At 40.6% G+C, this 16,053-nt stretch overlaps 1 long non-coding RNA gene across 1 annotated transcript; it reads left to right on the top strand.

The window, feature by feature from the left end:
• The first annotated feature begins 1,510 nt into the window (after positions 1–1,510).
• Positions 1,511–2,426, top strand: LOC119086618. Its single transcript, XR_005089922.1, has 2 exons — positions 1,511–1,613; positions 2,224–2,426. It is a non-coding gene; the product is annotated as an uncharacterized LOC119086618 (long non-coding RNA).
• Positions 2,427–16,053: the final 13,627 nt, after the last annotated feature.

Genomic DNA, 16,053 nt, shown 5'->3' with positions numbered 1-16,053 from the left:
AGACAGGGTTCCTATCGCCTTAAAAGGTATCCCAAGACAGTAAGGCCTCAGGGGAAAAGGTGTGATTCTGTGCAGTCCCCAGAATTTAAGGACCTTTATGGCTCATTGGACACAATACATGTCAATCACCATGTCTCAACCAATGAGCTTACAGCTGTGGTGACGTGTGAAATGGGCCATTATTACTCCTCAAGGCTCCGCCCCTTTATACCTGGTTCTCAGCCTTCTTGGGACTGGCCTCAGCAGGAGGCTTCTCCCTGGTGCTGTCTAGCCCTTCTTTTATAGGTACTCTACAAGTACCAACTCCATCTGCTGACTAGCTGAAAACTTTCCCTACTGCTCTCACTGCCTCCAAGGAGGTCCTTGAGGCCAACAGCCTCTCTCTACTTAGTGGTAGTCACCTTGACAACGCCTCATCCCCACCAACACCTTCAAAGCTCGAAGCTTCAGTAAGATCTTCATTGGCAGAAAATTGGCAGGAAATTCATGCAATGTCTGCTGTTGCAGAGCGGGACCTTGGATTGCCTGACCAAGAGCAAGAAGGTGGTAGGATGGATCACGATGCTGGACAAAGTGTCTTGAATGTGCTCACAATCCGTGAGGCTGGTGATGACATCGATGGAACCACAGGATTTCTTGGTTCACAGGCAGGCTCGAGAGCCATTCTGGGGGAAGAGCCAGGGCAGGAGGAGATATGGCCGGATACTGAGGAGATCTGCACTCATGTGGAAGAGGTCTGGCCTGATATCAAGGACATCTGGCCTGATGTCGAGGACGTCTGTCATAAAGTCAAGGACATCTGGCCTGATGTCGAGGAAACCTGGCCTGAAATCGAGGACTTCTGGCCTCATGCCGAGGAAGTCTGGCCTTGTATCAAGGATATCTGGCCTGTTGTAGAGGACCTCTGGCCTGATATCGAGGACATCTGGCCTGTTGTAGAGGACCTCTGGCCTGAAATCGAGGACATCTGGCCTGATGTCGAGGAACCCAGGCATTCTATCCAGGACATCTGGCCTGCTATGGAGGACGTCTGGCCTGATGTTGAAGAACCCTGGTATTCTATCGAGGACATCTGGCCTGCTATGGAGGACATCTGGCCTGATGTTGAAGAACCCTGGTATTCAATCGAGGACATCTGGCCTGCTATGGAGGACATCTGGCCTGATGTTGAAGAACCCTGGTATTCTATCGAGGACATCTGGCCTGCTATGATGGACATCTGGCCTGATGTGGAAGAACCCTGGCATTCTATCAAGGACATCTGGCCTGCTATCGAGGACATCTGGCCTGATATCGAAGAAATCTGGCCTGTTCTCGAGGAAGCCTGGCCTGATATTGAAGAGGACTTGTATGTCTGGAATAGCGACCAGGAGAACGAAGTAGTTCAGGAGGAAGCTGAAGAAGACCAGGACTGCAATAATGAAGAAAAGGAGGAGGAAAAGGAGGAGGAAGAGGTGGAGGAGGAGAAGGTGGAGGAGGAGGAGGAGGTAGAGAAGGTGGAGGAGGAGGAGGAGGAGGAGGAGGAGGAGGACAATAAAGATGACCACTATGAATATGAGAAGAAAGGAGAAGATGAGGTTGAGGATCAGGGGAAGAAGATCATCCTGCATGCTGTGAGTTTACCTATGGGCTTTAGGTCTCGCTAGAGAAATTTCATTTTTTCTAATACATCATGCCCCTAAATTGTGTATGCATGCTATTAATGACCACATTCTGCTTCACCCAAGCTATGACAAGTTCAGTTATTGGAGCCCCATCTATTCAGGAGAGGGAAAGACCCTCCAAGAGGTCCAGACCCTGCCAAAGGAAACATAGAATTGGGAGGGTGTGTCTAATAGAAGGAGCTAACTCTAGGCAGTCTGTCTTTTATAATACTTGGAGTGGGATTCCAAGATATATTACACCCCTCAGAGGACCCTGAGCAGGACATGTTCTAGTACAGTGAGTCCTTGACTAACACTTCTGTAGTCTATCACCTGCTGATCTTTGCAACAAAGGGACCAAGGCCACCAAACATTAGCAAAGTTTCTTATTATTCAGTGTCTGTTGGCATTGGAAGCTCACTTGCAGGCCATACACAAGGGTTTGAGTTTCATGAAGAAAATATGTTCAATTTTTTTTTAAGAATACAGAAAGATATAAGGTAGACTATTTTGTTAAGATTTTAAAAGTGGTTCATATCAGTGTTTTACAATTGTTAATTATCTCTTATTTCTCCTACAGATTGAGGGCAACGGAAGCCATGGATGAAGATAGGATCAATTAATCAGTTCTTTGTGGATTTGAGATCATCTAACATTCTTTATCATGTGGAAAGTTATCATCAGTGATCCTATTCTAATATTCTTCATCCAAATATATTTACTTAAAACTTCCCCTACTGTTTATGCATCCTTTAAATTAAAAATAAAAATTATTTGAAATGAATAAATGGAGTGTCTTTTATAAAAAATATAAACAAGTTGATTGATATGGTGGTATTCTATTTGTACTGAAATGTGATTTTAATTGTATGTTAATAAATAAAATTGCCGGGGGTCAGAGCTATTAGAGCCATAGAAAGAGCATGGCAGTGGTGGCCCACGACTTTACTCCCATACAGCTCTGTGTGTTCAGGGATACAGCCAGCATTGGAGACATATGCATTTAAGACCTAGAGGGCTGTACTTACAGGCAGTGACGAGGCAGGCATGTGTTTGGGTTTACAACCAATGAGAAGGCAGAACAGAAAGACTATTTAAAGACATACACACAGGAAATAGGTCTTTTTCGGGGAGCTAGGAGCACCGCAGGAGGAAGTTTAATATTTTAGCTCTGAGCTCTGACCTCTCAGCTTTCTCTTTTACAATGGTTCTGTGTTTCTGATTTAATAAGATGGTTGGTTACATCTACAGATTGATGTCTATTTCTTTTTGTTTTAGCCTAGCGGTCATTGAAGCAGATTACTTTTAACTGTTTTCAGTCTTCTTATTACACTGTCAATAAATTTCATTAGTATGTTTAGCCCACTTATGAAAAAGAAAACAGACATGGAGGTCTAGAATAGTCAGAACTTTATTCACAGAAACTGAGAAGTGACCCAGTTTGTCTGCAAGCAAGTTGGGGCACTTGAACACATAGGACAACAACAGTTGCAGGTGAGCAATGCCAACTCCTTAGCTCCATTCAAAATGTATTAGATAGTAAATTCTCAGAATTGATCTGGCACAGGTTCTGAAGACCTTTAGTTTATCCTTCATATCAACATAGTGTGAGAACTACTGATTTAGTGTAATGCTTCCCTGTGATTGGACTAAGGTTATGTCATTGAATTGAGACCCTTTAAAATAAATTGAATAAAATAAAAAATACTAGATCCTGAATGAGGTTTTGTATAGGAAAATACTATAATTCAGAAAGGTCTAAGACACAGAGAAAACCTGAAAAGGCAAATATTGGATAGTGCAGTAGAGAAAAATTATTAAAGGAAAAAGCTAACTTCTGGATACATTATGATGTGCATATAAAGATTAAATATGCAAAGCAATAACTATAAGTATGTATAGACATATAGTAAAATGAATATGTGTGATGCACGCTTATGTAGCACAGAGAGCTTACTAGGTATATTTTTAAGAAAAAGGAAGTATTTAATTGGATAGAAGTACATGCTGGACTTCAATGGCATCATAGTTCATCACTTAGGTTAGCTCAAGAGTGTATACTTCAAGTTCTCACTGCACCTTTGTTTACATTAACAGTGTATCTTGAAGAATAAAACAGTAATAGGAAGTGTAAATTTAAAAAAAATTTCAACAACTGGAATCTGCTTAAGGAAACAAGTGTAGTTGGATGTGACAAGATTAGGGGTCAGAGGAGAAAGGACAGGATTTTGAGGGTGTAAAGCTATGTTCTACAGGTATTTTAAGGTTCATAAGTACTCATTTGCCTTAATACCTTCTGTTATATTCTATGGGAACACATCTCATCTTACAACATTCAGTAGCACTATTCATGTGTGTACCTATATCATTCTCTAGTGGTCAACTTTCTAAATTAGTAGGAACTTTTAAAAGTTTGACTTGTGCTTCTTTCCTTTTTTATTTTATAATTTAATTTAATTTTACAAATCAGCCACGGATTCCTCTGCCCCCCATTCTCCTGCCCCCCTCCCTCCCCCTACCACAGTCCCTATTCCCATCTCCTCCAGGGCAAGGAATCCCCTGGGGATTCAGCTCAACCTGGTAGATTCAGTAGAGGCAGGTCCAGTCCCCTCTTCCCTTCACCCAGGCTGACCAAAGTATCCCTGAAAGGCTCCAGGTTCCAAACAGCCAGCTCATGCACTAAGGACAGGTCCTAGTCCAACTGCCTGTGGGCCTCCCAAACAGTTCAAGCTAATCACTTGTCTCATTTATCCAGAGGGCCTGATCCAGTTAGTGTCTCCTCAGCTATTGGTTCATAATTCATGTGTTTCCAATAGTTTGGCTATTTGTCCCTGTGCTTTTTCCAATCATTGACTCAACCATTCTCCCTCATACAATCCCTCCTCTTTCTCGACAGTTGGAATCCCAGAGCTCCACCTGGGGTCTGGCCATGGATCTCTGTACCCACTTCCATCAGTCATTGGATGAGAGTTCTACCATGACAGTTAGGGTGTTCGGCCATCCAAAAACCAGAGTAGGTCAGTTCGGGCTTTCTCTCGATCATTGCCAGTACTCTATTTTGGAGGTATCTTTGTGGATTTCTGGGGACTTGTCTAGCACTTTGCTTCTTCCTATTCCCATGGGGTATTCATTTATCATGGTCTCTTTTTCCTTGTTCTCCCTCTCTGTTCTTGATCCAGCTTGGATATCCTGCCCCCCTAAGCTTCTTTCCCTCCACGTTGGCCTTTCATTACCCCATCTTACATCCAGTTTGCTCATGTAGATCTCATCCATTTCTCTGCTGTTGGGCGATCCCTGTGTCTCTTTTAGGGTCCTCTTTTCTAGGTAGCCTCCCTGGAGTTTTGAGTAGCAGTCTAGTCATCCTATGTTTTATATCTAGTATCCTCCTATGAGTGAGTACATACCATGTTTGCCTTTCTGAATCTGGGTTACCTCACTCAAGATGTTTTTTTTTTTTTTTATTTTACAATACTCTTCAGTTCTACATAACATCCACAGATTCCCTTGTTCTCTCCCTTACTGCCCCCCTCCCCTTCCCCCTAGCCCAACCCCCATTCCCACCTCCTCCAGATCAAGGTCTCCCCTGAGGACTGAGTTCGAACTGATAGAATCAGTCCAGGCAGGTCCAGTCCCATCCTCCCAGATTGAGCCAAGCGTCCCTACATAAGTCCCAGGTTTCAAACAGCTAACTCATGCACTGAGCCCAGGACCTGGTACCACTGCCTAGATGCCTCCCAAACAGATCAAGTCAATCGACTGTCTCACCTATTCAGAGGGCCTGATCCAGTTGGGGGCCCCTCAGCCTTTGGTTCATAGTTCATGTGTTTCCATTCGTCTGGTTATTTGTCCCTGTGATTTATCCAATATTGGTTTCAACAATTCTCACTCATATAAACCCCCCTCTTTCTCACTAATTAGACTCCCAGCACTCCGCCCGGGGCCTAGCCATGGATGTCTGCATCCAGATTCCTCAGTCCTTGGATGGGGTTTCTGGCACAATTCTTAGCTTGTTTGGCTATCCCATCACCAGAGTAGGTCAGTCCCGGCTGTCTCTCGACCATTGCCAGCAGTCTTTTGTGGGGGTATCTTTGTGGATTTCTGTGGGCCTCTGTAGCTCTTTGTTTCTTCCTTTTCTCATGTGGTCTTCATTTACAATGGTCTCCTATTCCTTGTTCGCCCTCTCTGTTCTTGATCCAGCTGGGATCTCCCACTCTCTTTCCCTCGACCCTCGCCCTTCATTGATCCCCCTCATGTCCAGGCTATTCATGTAGATCTCATCCATTTCTCTGTGTCTTTCTTGGGGTCCTGTTTTCTAGGTAGCCTCACTGGTGATATGAGTAGCAGTCCAGTCATCCTTGTTCCATATCTAGTATCCTCCTATGAGTGAGTACATACCATATTTGTCTTTCTGAGTCTGGGTTACCTCACTCAGGATGATTTTTTCTAGATCCATCCATTTGCCTGCAAACCTCATAATGTCATTGTTTTTCTCTGCTGAGTAGTATTTCACTGTGTATATATGCCACAATTTATTTATCCATTCCTCAGTTCAAGTGCATCTATGTTGTTTTCAGGTTTTGGCTATTACAAACAATGCTGATATAAAAATAGCTGAGCAAGTGCTCTTGTGGTATGATTGAACATTTCTGGGGTATATGCCCAAGAGTGGTATCTCAGAGTTGTTTTGATTTGCATTTCCCTAATGATTAGGGATGTTGAGCAATTCCTTAAATGTCTTTCAGCCATTTGAGGTTCCTCTGTTTAGAATTCTCTGTTTAGTTCTAAAGCCCATTTCTCAATTGAACTGTTGGTCGTTTTGATGTCTAATTTCTTGAGTTCCTTATATATTCTGGATATCAGTCCTCTGTCAGATGTGGGGTTGGTGAAGATCTTTTCCCATTCTGTAGGCTGTCGCTTTGCCTTGTTGACCATGTCCTTTGTTCTACAAAAGCTTCCCAGTTTCAAGAGTTCCCATTGATTGATTGTTTCTCTCAGTGTCTGTGCTACTGATGTTATATGTAGGAAGTGATCTCCTATGCCAATGCGTTCAATACTACTTCCTACATTCTCTTCTAGCAGGTTCAGAGTATCTGGATTTATGTTGAGGTCCTTGATCCACTTGGACTTAAGTTTTGTGCAAGGTGACAGATATGGATCTATTTGCAGCCTTCTACACGTTGATATCCAGTTATGCCAGCACCATTTGTTGAAGATACTTTCTTTTTTCCATTGTACACTTTTGGCTTCTTTGTCAAAAATTATATGTTCATAGGTGTGTGGGTTAATGTCAGGATCTTCAATTCGATTCCATTGGTCCACATGTCAGTTTTTATGCCAATACCAAGCTGTTTTTATTACTGGAGCTCTATAGTAGAGCTTGAAGTCAGGGATTGTGATGCCTCCAGAGGTTGTTTTATTGTATAAACAGGATTCTTTTGGCTATCCTGGGTTTTTTGTTTTTCCATACGAAGTTGAGTATTATTCTTTCCACAAGAATTGTGTTGGTATTTTGATGGGGATTGCATTGAATCTGTAGAATGCTTTTGGTAAAATTGCCATTTTTACTATGTTGGTCCTGCCTATCCATGAGCATGGGAGATCTTTCCATTTTCTGAGGTCTTCTTCAATTTCTTTTTTCAGGAACTTAAAGTTCTTGTCATATAGGTCCTTCACTTGCTTGGTTAGTGTTACCCCAAGGTATTTTATGTCATTTGTGGCTATTGTAAAGGGTGATGATTTCCTTCTCAGCTTCTTTGTCCATTGTATATAGGAGGGCTACTGATTTTTTGAGTTGATCTTGTATCCTGCTATGTTGCTGAAGGTGTTTATAAGCTTTATCATTTCCTGGGTGGAATCTTTGGGGTCCTGAATTATACTATCATGTCATCTGCAAATAGGGAAAGCTTGACTACTTCCTTTCCAATTTGTATCACCTTAATCTCCTTATGTTGTCTTATTGCTCTGGCTAGAACTTCAAGTACTATATTGAATAAGTATGGGGAGAGTGGACAGCCTTGTCTTTTTCCTGATTTTAGTGGAATTGCTTTTATTTTCTCTCTATTTAATTTGATGTTGGCTGTTGGCTTGCTGTAAATTGCCTTTATTATGTTTAGGTATGTTCCCTGTATTCCTGATCACTCCAAGACTTTTATCATGAAGGGGTGTTGGATTTGTCAAATGCCTTTTCTGCATCTAGTGAGATGATCATGTGTTTTTTTTTTCTTTGAATTTGTTTATATGGTGTATTACACTGATGGACTTTCGTATGTTGAACCACCCTTGCATCCCTGGGATGAAGCTTACTTGATCATGGTGAATAATTGTTCTGATGTGTTCTTGGAGTCTGCTTGCCAGTATTTTATTGAGTATTTTTGCATCAATGTTCATGAGGGAGAACAGTCTGTAGTTCTCTTTCTTTGTTGCATCCTTGTTTGGTTTAGCGATCAGGGTAATTGTTGCCTCATAGAAGGAGTTTGGTAATGTTCCTTCTGTTTCTATTATGTGGAACAGTTTAGAGAGTATTGGTATTAACTCTTCTTTGAAGATCTGGTAGAATTCTGCGCTGAAACCATCTGATCCTGGGCTTTTTTGGTTGGGAGACTCCTAATGACTGTTTCTATTTCCTTAGGGGTTATTGGACTATTTAAATAGTTTATCTGGTCTTGATTTTACTTAGGTGTGTGATACCTATCCAGAAAATTGTCCATTTCTTTTAGGTTTTCCAGTTTTGTGGAGTAGAGGTTTTTGAAATATGACCTTATAATTCTCTGGATTTCCTCAATGTCTGTTGTTATGTCCCCCTTTTCATTTCTGATTTTGTTAATTTGGATTCTCTCTCTCTGTCTTTTGATTAGTTTGGATAAGGGCTTGTCTATCTTGTTGATTTTCTCAAACAACCAACTCTTTGGGTCATTAATTTTTTGTATTATTTTCTTAGTTTCTAATTTATTAATTTCACCTGTCACTTTGATAATTTCCTGGCGTCTATTCTTCCCGGGAGACTTTGCTTCTTCTTGTTCTAGAGCTTCCAGGTGTGCTGTTAAGTCACTAGTGTGAGATTTCTCCAACTTCTTTATGTGGGCATTTAGTGCTATGAATTTCCCTCTTAGCACTGCTTTCATAGTGTCCCATAAGTTTGGGTATGTGGTGTCTTCATTTTCATTGATCTCTAGGAAGTCTTTAATTTCTTTATTTCTTCCTTAACCCATTGGTGAATCAGTTGAGCATTATTCAGTTTCCATGAAATTGTAGGTTTTCTGTAGTTTTTGTTGTTGTTGAAATCCAACTTTAAATCATGGTGGTCTGATAGAACACAGGAGGTTATTCCAATTGTTTTATATCTGTTGAGATTTGCTTTGTGGCCAAGTATGTGGTCGATTTTAGAGAAAGTTCCATGGGGTGCTGAGAAGAAGGTATATTCTTTTTTGTTAGGATGGAATGTTCTGTAGATATCTATTAGGTCCAATTGGGTCATGACATTAGTTAAGTCCTTTATTTCTCTGTTAAGTTTCGATTTGGGAGATCTGTCCAGTGGTGAAAGTGGGGTGTTGAGATCTCCCACTATTAATGTGTGGGGTTTTATATATGGTTTAAGCTTTAGTAATGTTTCTTTTACATATGTGGGTGCCCTTGTGTTTGGGGCATAAATGTTCAGAATTGAAACTTCATCTTGATGGATCTTTCCTGTGATAGTATGTAATGCCCTTCTTGATCTCTTTTGATTGATTTTAGTTTGAAGTCTATTTTGTTGGATATCAGGATGGATACACCCGCTTGTTTCTTAAGACCATTTGATTGGAAAGTCTTTTCCCAGCCTTTTATTCTTAGGTAGTGTCTGTCTTTGAATTTGAGATGTGTTTCTTGTATGCAGCAGAAAGATGGGTCCTGCTTTCGTATCCATTCTGTAAGCCTATGTCTTTTTATAGGTGAAGTAATTCCGTTGATATTAAGGGATATTAACGACCAGTGATTGTTCATCCCTGTTATTTTTGGTGGTAGTGTGTGTGTACTTCTCTTCTTTGGGGTTTACTGCTGTGGCTTTATCTATTGCCTGTGTTTTCGAGTGTGTATCTGACTTCCTTCGGTTGGAATTTTCCTTCTAGTGCTTTCTGTAGGGCTGGGTTTGTGAATAGTTATTGTTTGAATCTGGCTTTGTCTTCGAATGTCTTGTTCATTCAGTCTATGATGATTGAAAGTTTTGCTGGGTATATTCGTCTGGGCTGACATCCATGGTCTCTTAGGGTCTGCAATACATCTGTCCAGGTCCTTCTGGCTTTCAAAGTCTCCATTGAGAATTCGGGTGTTATTCTGATGGGTTTGCCTTTATAGGTCACTTGGCCTTTTTCCTTTGCTGTTCTTAATATTCTTTCTTTTTTCTGTACATTTAGTTGTTTAATTATTATGTGTTGAGGGAACTTTTTTTGGGGTTCTAGTCTGTTTGGTGTTCTATAGGCTTCTTATATCTTCATAGGCATTTCCTTCTTTAAGTTGGGAAAGTTTTCTTCTATGATTTTGTTGAATATATTTCCTGTGCCTTTGAGTTGGTATTTTTCACCTTCTTCTATCCCTATAATTCGTAGGTTTGGTCTTTTCATGGTGTCCCAAATTTCTTGGACATTTTGGTCCATGACTTTGTTGGCTTTAGTGTTTTCTTCGACTGATGAAACTATTTTTTCTACTGTATCTTCAATGCCAGAGATCCTCTCTTCCATCTCTTGCATTCTGTTGGTTATACTTGCATCTGAAGTTCCTGATCTTTTGCTCAGATTTTCTATTTCCAGCATTCCTTCTATTTGTGTCTTCTTTATTTTTTCTATTTCCCTTTTCAGGTCTTGGACTGTTTCCTTTATTTGTTTCATTGCTTTTTCATGATTTTCTTTCAGTATTTTATTGTTTTCTTCCAGTACTTTATTGTTTTCTTGGAGGGCTTTATTGTTTTCTTCTAATTTGTTTGCCCTTTCCTGTAGTTGTTTACAGCGTTCTTCCAATTTTCTTGTCTTTTCCTGTTCGTTTACTCGGATATTCTACTTCCAGAATTCCCTCTGTGTCTTCTTCATTTTTTCTATTTCCCTTTTCAGGTCTTGGACTGTTTCCCTCATCTGTTTCATTGCTTTTTCATGGTTTTCTTTCAGGGATTTATTGTTTCCTTCTGCTTTATTTGTCTTTTCCTCTAGTTTTTTTATAGCATTCGTCCCATTTTTTGTTTTGTCTTTTCCTCAGTTTCATTTTTTATAGGTCTCTAGCATCTTTATGATGTTATTCTTAACGTTGTTTTCTTCTGCTTCTTCCATTTTATGATGTTCAGGTCTTGCTGCTGGAGGAGGGTTAGGTTCTAGTGTTGCTGTATTGCTCTTTATTTTTTTGTATGTACTTCTGCCTTGTCGTCTGCCCATCGCCTTGTGGATTCTTTCTTGGTCTTATCAGCGCTCTTGGTCCAGACAGAGGTGACAGATTCAGCATTTCAGGAAGCCTCTCTGGTCCAATGGGCGCCAGGGGCTGGTCTCCAATTCTCAGGAAGTAGGGGTGGGTCTCGGCTGGATGCTTGGGGGCAGGGCGAGTAGACTGCAGGGTCTGCTGGGGGTCTTAGAGATGGGGATCCCTTCCAGGGGCCCCGCCCAATGGCCAGAAACTGGGGCTAAGTTGAGTAGGGCTTCCTGGAAGGGCTGGTGCTCAGGGATGTGACCTAGGGGCAGGCCTCACTGGGTATGACCACAGGCACTCACCTCTGGTCTAGATGGGAGTTGGGGGCTGGTCTCCAATTCTCAGGAAGTGGGGGGAGAGTCTTGGGCAGATGGGTTTGGGGGCAAGATGTGTAGACTGCAGGGTTTGCTACTGGGCTTGGAAAAGGGGAACCTTCCAGCTGGAGTCCATCCGATGGCCAGAACCTGGGGATAAGTTGGGCAGGTCTTCCCGGAATGGCTAGTGCCCAGGGATGGGACCTAGGGGCAGGCCTCTCTGGGTATGACCCCAGGCACGGCACTCACCTCTGGTCCAGATGGGTGCTGGGGGCTGGTCTCCAATTCTCAGGAAGTATGGGGGTGGGTCTCAGGTGGATGGGTATGGGGGCAGGGTGTATAGACTGCAGGGTCTGGGGGGGAATCTTGGAGAATGGGAACCTTCCCCGAGGGCCTTTTATTTTTGGTTTTTTTGAGACAAGATTTCTCTGTGTAGTTTTGGTGTCTGTCCTGGATCTTGCTCTGTAGACCAGGCTGGCCTCACACTCACAGAGATCTACCTGGCTCTACCTCCTGAATGCTAGGATTAAAGGCATGTGCCACTGCTGCCTGGCAGAGTACAAATTTTTAAAGTATGACCTACACAACTGTCTCATTTATGCAGAGGGCCTAAGGGAGGCCCTGGCAGTAGGATCAGGATATATCCTTGGTGCATAAGCTGGCTTTTTGGGGCCCACTACCAGTGGCGGGACTCCTCACACAGTCTAGATGTAGTGGGAGGGGCTTGGACCTGCCTCTACTGAATGTACTATGCTCTGCTGACTCTCCACGGGAGGTCTTACCTTCTTGTAGGAGGGAAAGGGGGCTGGGAGGAAGGCTGAAGTGCTGGGAGGAGGGAAGAGGGGTATCTGTGATTGGTATATAAAATGAATTAAAGTTTTTCTTAATAAAAAAATAAGTGTGTCCTAATAACCCTTTGGATTTTCTTGGTGTCTGTCATTATGTAACATTTTTGTTTCTGTTTTATTTGGATAGTCTCTCTATATATTTTAGTTAATTTGGATAGGGGCTTGTTTGTCTTGTTGATTTATGCAAGGGACCAACTCTTAGTTTCCCTGACTTTGCATTGTTCTCTTTGTTTCTATCTGATTGATTTCTGCCTCCAGTTCAATTATTTCTTGAGATATACTTCTCTTGTGTGTGCTTCTTTTTTGTTCTAGAGCTTTCAGGTGTGCTTTTAATTAGCTAGCATGGGATCTCTCCACTTTCTTTATGTAGTCACTTAGTGCTATGACCATTTCTGTTATCAACGCTTTCACTGTGTCCCATAAGTTTGGGTATGCTGTGCATTCATTTTCATTGAATTCTAGAAAGTCTTTAATATCTTTATTTCTGTCTTGACCCATTTATCATTCAATAGAGAGTTGTTCAGTTTCCATCAGTTTGTAGACTTTCTTTTGTTTCTGTTTTTGATATCCAAATTTAATCCATGGGTGTTTTATAGGATGCAGAGCATTATTTCAATTTTCTTGACCATTGAACTAAAAGCAACTTACAGATACAAAGCAATGCCAGTCAAAACATGATGACATTCTTCACAGAAATAGAAGAAAAATCCTTAAATTCACATAAAGCACAAAAGAAGTAAGATAAATACAGCAATCTTGATGACAAAGAATAATGCTAGATAGATTGCCATTCCAGATTCCAAGATATATTACAGACCTATATTAATAAAAAACAAAATGCTTCTGGTGAAAAAATACAAATGTAGACTAATGGAAAAATATAGATACCCCCACCCAAAGAGTACATGTTACTAAAGCCAACTAACATTTGGTAAAGATGGCAAATATACACACTGGGGAAATGGCAGAAAATGGTGCTGGGGAAAGACAATGTTCACAAGAGGAAAAATGAAATAAGACCCATGTCTATCACTCTGCATAAAAATTCAATATCAACCCTAAGATGCCGGAACTGCCAGAGAAATGCACAGGCAGTAATCTACACAATGTAAGTGTTGGACTTTCTGAATAGACTCCAATTGTCCAGGAATAAAGGTCAATAATTGACAAGTGGGATCTCATGAAAGTAAAAAGTTTATGTACAGCTAATGAAACAATTAATCAAGTGAAGCAGAAGCCTACAGAATAGGGGATAATCTTGTGCCTGCTAAACTTCTGACAGAGTGTTGGTATCCAGAATATATGCAGATGCTTCAAATAACAAAGAATTAAAAAAACAAACTATGCAGTTAAAGGAAATAAAAATGACTGAGCAGTATTTCTTTCTTTCTTTCTTTCTTTCTTTCTTTCTTTCTTTCTTTCTTTCTTTCTTTCTTTTTTAAAAAAGCTCTTCAGCATTTGCAGAAATTTTGGATACAAATTAAAACAACTTCGAGATTACATGTCATCCTGGTCAGGATGTCTAAGATCAAGAAAACAACAGGAAATCCTAGACAGAAAATGGTGAAAGGGAAACTCTTATTTCCTTTTGGAGGGATTGCAAACTGATCCAGCCACTATAGAAGCCAATGTGGAAAATTCTCCTGTTATACCACCCCTTAGCACATGTCCAAAGGAATTGATATCCTAATCCACAGACACTTGCTTTGCCATGTTTATTTTTCCTTTATTTACAAAGTCTAGGAAGTGAGACAACCTAAATATCTTTGAAATGGTGGTAAATGGATAATAAAAATGTGCTACATATTCACAATTGAATCCTGTGCAGCTGTATAAGAAAAATGAAGTAATTGTATTTGCATGCGAATTGACAGATCTGGAAAATATTATGTTTAGTGATATAACCCAGAGAAATGAAAGCTACTTTGCTTTCTCTCCTCTCTGTTTCCAAGCTTCAACCTCCAGATGTGATAATATAGCATGGAGTAACCACAGAAAGCAGGAAAGAAAAAGGGAACCACGTAGTAGGGGAAAGACCTCTAGAAAGAGGAATACCAGAATAAAAGTTGATATAATAAAGGAACTGGTAAACAATGTGGGTACAGTTGTGACTGGGAAGAAAGGAGGGAGGACTATCCAGAAAAAGATTGTAACAACAGGTATAAATAAAATTAAGGATATTTGAAAAAGCTTATGGAATATAGTTAAAATTACACAGAATAAATATAAGTACATAAGAATACATAAAAGAATCCAGTATAGAACACTATATATGTGTATATGCATGTGTGTGTGTGTGTGTGTGTGTGTGTGTGTGTGTGTGTGTGTGAGAGAGAGAGAGAGAGAGAGAGAGAGAGAGAGAGAGAGAGAGAGAGAGAGAAGAAAGAGTTATTCCACTTGGGTTGATAATGATTTCCCCATATTTGTCTTTCTGAGTCTGGGTTACCTCACTCAGGATGATTTCCCCAAGAGCCATAGAGTACCTAACAAAAATCCCAATAGTAAGCAGGAGAAACCTCCTTTCAAGTTGTTGATTAGAGGAGTCCAACAGATCCCTAAAACAATGTAGGTTACACTGGGTCCTTTGCTGCCTCCTAGAAGTTGAAGGTAAATCCCTGTTAATAAAGAAATATTCTCTTTTGACATGTGACTTGGAGGAGTCAAGCTGGCTTATATGGAAGGAAAAATCTTTCTCCTTGAAATCTAGTTTTCCTAGTACTATAAGGATCTATGAAATCTACCAATGTAGAAAAGTATTCAGTAGTCTTACTCAGTTGTTAGGCCCATGAAACACAGTAATGAGAATCATGACATGGATGTCATGGAGGAAACCAACAGCTGTTTAATTAGACTTAAGCTGCATTCAATCAGACAGAAATCAGGCCTGGTACTGGAAACTTTGTCAACTACCTATGGCTACTGAGGTCATGATTCTCCTTTAACCTATTACTGTAAATTTCCTAAACCAGTAAAATTCCTAACTACATTCTGAATCATTGTCCTTATCTGCACAGACATGTGTAGCTCTCACCCGTCATCAAAGAATTTTCTTTCTGCAGCAAAGACCCTCACAGAAAGCCACAAGTGGTGAAAACAGAGAATAATTAACCATGGAGTTCCCAGACTCATGTTACATCATCAATCCAACCCCTACACCAGCATTTAGGGAACAGTATGTAAGAGGGAGCAGAAAGATTCTATGAGCCAGAGGACCAGGCAGTCTGCTATAAGATTGTGTGTAAATGAATTTCTAAATGATCTTATTAAATAAAAAAACATGGAGCGAGAATTTTGGATTAAAGCCTTAGTGAGATTAGGGAAATAGAGAAAGCCACCAGCTAACCTCACCTCCTCACCAATTGTGTTTTATATAACGCAGGGAAGCTACAGACATGAAATCTCAACAATATTGCTGTCTAAATAAGATCTGAACAATGACAAGAACAACTTGTATGCCAGTGTGGATGGGGAAATCTCATGGTTCCTATATGAGGAGTTATAGACAATCAATGACTGCAGAGGGAGGGAGAATAAGCCCTCCCCAGGTATGAGCCACATAATTGGTTATCTGGCCCCAGATAGCCAGTTCCCCCATATATATATATATATATATATATATATATATATATCACTAAACAGCCTCCTCAGCCGATTTGTGCTTCCTTTCTGTCAGTGTATTTTATCACAACAGATATAAAACTAGTGCAGTATTTATATATGGTGTTTCCCAATGACTTGCCAATTCCACTTATAAATACATTTCTACAAAATTATCACAGACGTCTTTAAGATGGCATACATTGTTTTTAGTGGCACAAGCTACAGTAG

The sequence above is a fragment of the Peromyscus leucopus genome, chromosome X (genome assembly GCF_004664715.2).
Source record: "Peromyscus leucopus breed LL Stock chromosome X, UCI_PerLeu_2.1, whole genome shotgun sequence".
NCBI lineage: Eukaryota > Metazoa > Chordata > Mammalia > Rodentia > Cricetidae > Peromyscus > Peromyscus leucopus.
The sequence above is the reverse complement of the archived record's forward strand: the minus strand, read 5'-3'. Positions and strand labels throughout refer to the sequence as shown.